The sequence below is a fragment of the Mus musculus genome, chromosome 3, assembly GCF_000001635.26.
Source record: "Mus musculus strain C57BL/6J chromosome 3, GRCm38.p6 C57BL/6J".
Lineage (NCBI taxonomy): Eukaryota > Metazoa > Chordata > Mammalia > Rodentia > Muridae > Mus > Mus musculus.
The window spans coordinates 154300336-154306287 of record NC_000069.6 but is presented as its reverse complement, the minus strand read 5'-3'; positions in this window follow the sequence as shown (position 1 = coordinate 154306287).

Genomic DNA, 5952 nt, shown 5'->3' with positions numbered 1-5952 from the left:
TGCCCACTTCTCTTCTGTGTGTATTGTCACCAGTAAATTGCTCTTAATTCTTTTTTTTTTTTTAAAGCTGTTTTCTTTTGAAAACAGGGTTATGGGTACATTTTATTGGGAAACCTATTTGTAGATGACTATTCTTAACAACAAAAACAAGCCCACGTGAAAACATCTCATTTGGCCTCTAATAACTTTCAAACTAGCTCAAATTAATGTGAGCTTAAACACAGAGTGCTCTTCAGAATGACGGTTGGAGCGCCCTGCTCTAAACATGGAATGTAGCTAAATCATATATTTCTTCAGAGTTTTAAAGAAACCAGAAGGATTTGAGTTTGAGTAGAGATTCTAGAACAAGGGCTCTGGGTTTGTTTTGGTTTTGCTTTCCAAGTAACTGCTTTCCCCCCTCCCTCCCAACCCTGAACAAACTTCTCGGTTCTAAATTGTAACCCCAGGACTTTACCCTGTGCGTAGGCAATAGGCGCTTCTCTCTGACTACGAAGGTGCACAGCGCCACGCTGCCACGTAGAGAGAGTGTGACTCTTGGGCTTGCGTGCTTGCTTAGGGAGCAGATGCACATCTGGCTGGGGACTGGAAGTAATAGTGAAGTATTTGTAATTGCAGCCTACTCATCATAAATGCAGCCAGAATGCAGTCACATGGGCACAAGTAACTAGACGGACAGTCTGCCTCGTGCAAGGAGCTGCACGTCCCAGTGGAAGAAAGGAGGAACAATTTTCTTGTTTCAACCTGCTGTTCTGGTTGCAATCCCTTTGACCAAAGTCCAAATAGCAGAACTAAAAGTCACTCTGAGCTGTTGGGAGATTGATGCTGGTCTCCTTGGGTCTCACTACCTGACATAGGCAGGGAAGGGTGGTGATGTCAGCTTTACGTTTCCCAGATGTCTGAGCCAGCTCCCGTGGATCAGCCGAGCTCAGCCCTGGGCAGCTTGAGAGCACCCCCACCCCCACCCCAGCTGTGTGTTATTGGCATCCTCAGCCTGGGAGGGGCTCAGAGGCAAGACTTTTCTCTCCACTGCCCTTTTCCCTGAATTTGTCAGGGTTTTTAAAACTCCCGAAGATAAATCTCAAAGCTGGAGTCAGAGTTCTTCAGCAGAGATTCAAAGCTCTGCGAATGGATGAGGCTTATATTCCCTGCACCAAGCATCATTAACGACAAGAGATGGATACAGAATTGACAGTGTCAGGGGACAGGAGCCTGTGGCTGTGTCTGAACTTTACACAGAAAGTCACCAGAAGGTCAAGTTTGTCTGAGCTGCCATGCCCGGTGTGAACCCGGTGTGAACATCATATACACTGGGTTAGAACTGGAGGCAGTGGAGTAGTTTTGGTGCTGGTGGGAGGGAGGGGCTTTCTGTTGTTGCATGAGAAGGGGCCAGATAACAGCTTTCCTTTCGACATGAAGAGAACAGAGAAGAGTTAAGATATTCATTTTACCAGTAGGTGCAGCAAACAAGGGTTCTAGAAAGATCTCAAACCCTGCTGGTGGAGACCTACAACACCAAGGCAGTTAGAGCATTTTAATACCCTTAAAACCACGAAGCTGGGAGGGTCGGGTGACTTTTGCCTTGGGAATCAAGCTTCCTACTCAAACAGGGAAACTCGACTCGGGGCTCTTAAGCCATGCTTGTTAGTCGGACGAGGTGCCATTAACAACAATAATCTTACATTTCACAAATGCCATTCTTAAAATCCCATATTATTATAAATTATAAGCACACGTAGTTGAGTATTCCATAATAAACACTGTGAGGTAGAATCATAGTTCATACTTTAAAAAAATTGTTATAGGCATTTGAAAGCTGATAGCTGTAGCATTTCTTGGCACACAGTGTATATAATTACTGGAGTAGAATTATGAGATTAGGTGGGGGTCTCGAGATGTTTGCTATGGTGTGAGGGCCTTACCAGTTGGGAAAGAAGCACTTCTGTGTTGTTTGAGGTCTTTTAGATGGCAATATTCTCCTGAATGTATATTAGCTCAGAAAAAGTTCTCAACATGCCGACCGCAGGAGGTAAAGGATCTGAAATTGTACAACTAAAGTTTCAGGGAAACGGATCTGCATCTGAGTCTTAGGCACAGGAGCTGAAACTGAGTTCAGTTGATAGAGTGTCCACTCTGCATGAGGTCCCGGTTCAGTCTTCAGCCCATTAAAACCCAGGTATGATGGCACATGCCTGCGACCCTGTCCCTCCAGAGATGGAGCCTGGAAAAGCAGAATTTCAGTCACCAGTGGCTAAACAGTTGAAGCAAGAAGGTTTGAGTTCAAATGCCTATCTACCATGTAAAAGCTGGGTGTGGCCACACACGTCCTTAACTCTAGCACTGGGAGGGACAAAAGCTTGTGGCTCCTGGGAGCTTGCTGGTCACACATCCCAGCTCAAACAGCAAGTATCAGGTTCAGTAGGAGACACCGTCTCGAACTAAGGTGGGGGCTGGAGAGATGGCTCAGTTAAGAGCACTGGCTGTTCTTCCAAAGGTCCTGAGTTCATTTCCCAGCAACCACATGGTGGCTCACAACCATCTGTAATGGGATCTGATGCCCTCTTCTGGTGTGTCTGAAGACAGTGACAATGTACTCATATGCATAAAATAAATAATTATTTTTAAACAAAAAACTTGAATTAATGAATAAAAAAACCTAAGATGTAGAATAGAAGATACCCCATCATTGCCTACACACACACACACACACACACACACATGCATACATACATACAAATACTAAAAAACAATAGCAAAGTTTAGGGATGCTGGATAGCATGTAAAAAGATATTTACTATGTTCACACACAGTCCTATTTTATAACCTGATTTTTCCATTTTATACAATTTTTTTAAATTAGAATACCTTCTTTTGATAATTTCATATGTGTAAACAATGTGTCTCGAACACATCCATCTTCAACTTCCCCTCTCCACTCCTCCCAAGGTACCCCTCCCCCCTTTAATGTTCCCCTCCCCCAGCAGCCCCTTCCCCCCTCTAATGTCCCCTCTTTTTATTCACGAGCCATTGAATCCAGTTAGGCCTGCCTGTTGGAACGTTCACTGATCACACTGGTTTGATCTTCTGCAGTGACTTCATGGGTGCATCAGTCACTTACTGCCAGGTGGCATCCCAACTGCCCACCACCCTACCCTCCATCACCTGCAGTCTCTGCACCTCCTTCCTGAAGTTTGCTAACTCTCAGAGGAGGCAGCTGACACACACGTCTCACTTAGGGATGCTCATTTCATAGTCACTTGGGCTGGTTATGAGTCTGCATTAGCTGACAACCAGAGAGAAGCGTCTCTGACCAAGGCTGAGGGCAGCACTAATTAAAACAACAACATCTTAATGCCAGCATTTACACAGACCTCCTAAGTGGCACAACTGGATTGATCTATGCCCCAATAAATCTGAATATTAGAAACAAGATTAAATACCCACTGATTGCTAGCAATCTAAAGACAAATTACTAAGGAAATGTGTATAAATGTCTTTTAAGTGAAATATTCATCTATAATAGTTTAATAGATATGAAGGGCTATGGTCTGCTATCTTCCCCATACTTATACATTAAAACCATCTACAGTATCAAAATATTAAAAAAGATTTTTACATTTAATTAAATGCTTAAAATATATGTTACATTGTAAATTATATTAATGCTATTTCCCCCATCCTACACACACACTATATATATACATACCAATATCAACATATATATATACTGATTTAAAAAGATATGGGGCATGGTGAAACACGCCTTTTTATCCCAGTACTCAGGAGGCAGAAGCAGGGGGACTCTCTAACTCCTAAGTTTAGGGCCAGCCTGGTCTAAAGAGTGAGTTCCAGGTCACCTGGAGCTACACAAGGAAACATTGTCTGAAAACACAGGCACTTTCAGGATGAGGTTGGAAGCCATTGCAAACAGGAGGAATGACCTTATAAAGAAGCCTAAGGAAACTTGTTTGCCCCTTTGTCTTTCCTCTTGGAGGATGTGTAGCAGGGCCCATCTATGAAGAGTGGGAGCCAAGCAGACCCTTGAATGTGCTAGAGTTTTGATCTTGACCATCCCAGCCTCTCAAACTATGAACGCCATCTTGGTACTTATAAGTCACCCAGTCCGAGGTACTCTGTTATGGCATCCCCAGTGTACTGAGACACGCAGCATAGTAAGTTGAGAGATGCTATCAGCCTTCCACATTTGGATATGAGTGTAATCTGACACTGAGTCCTGGAGGCATACCCAGAATACCTCAGACGTATTTGTTAAACACAGGATCTATCACTAACCTCACTGCTGCATTACAAGTGTGCAAATTGAAAGCTCTATGCCCATGTGTGCCAGGGCAACCGCCAGGCAACGTGTGAATCCAACAGTTTTTCTCCCCAGGGGCCACCTTTTACCTCATGCCTTTACCCTCTGTTTTATCTTTAATTGGATTTTCTATGCCAGGGATCAAGTGCATTCTAGGCAGGTGATAAACCAACTCAGCTATATGTCAGTTTACTCTGTTTTAAATAGCAGTTGTGGTAGGCATCTTTATACCCAACTTTTCACTACTTAAATTTGATTCTAGACAAGTTTCACACACACACGTGAATGGTGCACGCTGATTACTCTCACGTGGAACCTTTCTTCCATCTCCCTACGGTCTCTGTCCAGCCCCCACCTTCCCACACATCTTTCAAGCTCCTGACTGTTCTTTTTGCTTTGTAACTCAAGGAGTTTAACCAAGGCCATCAAGGAGGAGCTACACTATTATGGATAAAATGTAATCATCATGTTTCCTTAGTGTATCAGTTACTCTCTATTGCTTTGATGAAAATACCCCCAACAAAAAGCAACTTCAGGGAGAAAGGGTTTATTTTCACTTACAGCTTATGAGGGATAGAGTCTAGCTTGGTGGGGAGGGTAGAGGGCGGGACAGGGAGAGCATGGCAGAAGAACAGGAAGCTAGCTGATGCCACTTCATCCTCAATGCAGGAAGTGGAGAGCAAACCGGAAGTGGAGCTAAGCCATAAAACCGCAGATTCTCCCCCACCCCAGTGTTGTGCTTTCTCTATCAAGGTTCCCCCTCCTAAAGTTATCTACTTCTGGCACCATTGACTGGGAACCAAGTGTCCAAACACAGGAGCCTCTGGGGGACAGCATTTACTTCTAAACTGCCACGTTTAGGGGTGGTGTGGTGTTTAAGCAGAGCCTTAAAGACTTGAGATGCATCCACTGTGTGTTTGACCTTCATGTTGTGTCTGCCAGGAGTTTTCCCCAGATCTCTCACCTACTTTACCTGGCAGTCAAATGAATTTTCTATTCTTTCTAATTAGTTTGTAGTTCATAGAACTAGTTTCTTGCAAAGGTGGTAAAATTAAACACAGCCAGTCTCGTCTATGCCCCCCCCCCCCCCCGCATCCCGCACCTTAGTTATTCTTCACACACTGTTAGAGTGGACTCACAGAGCAGCCATTCACTTAAAATCAGATTTTCATTTACCCACTGCCCTCTACGCTACTTGTGAGCTTTGCTGATTACACGTCAGCCCTTGGCCTGCACATCTTTCCAATGCTTCCCTGTTTAATTAATGAGGAAGTGGAAATGTAGGGAGTTTTGTTTAACATAAGTATTAACACTTTGGTTTTGTATGCAAGAATTATGCAGATGTATCTCTGTGGGCACCTAGGGTCTAAACCACCAACCAAAGAAAACACATGGTGGGACTCATGGCTCCAGCTGCATGCGTAGCAGAGGATGGCCTAGTCAGTCATCAATGGGAGGAGAGGCCCTTGGTCCTGTGAAGGTTCTAGCCCCAGGATAGGGGAATGACAGGGCCAGGAAGCAGGAGTGGGCGGGTTGGTGAGCAGGGGGAGGGCGGAGGGGATATGGGATTTAGGAGAGGGGATAGCATTTGAAATTTAAATAAAGAAAATATCTAATAAAAAAAGTATTTAAAAAAA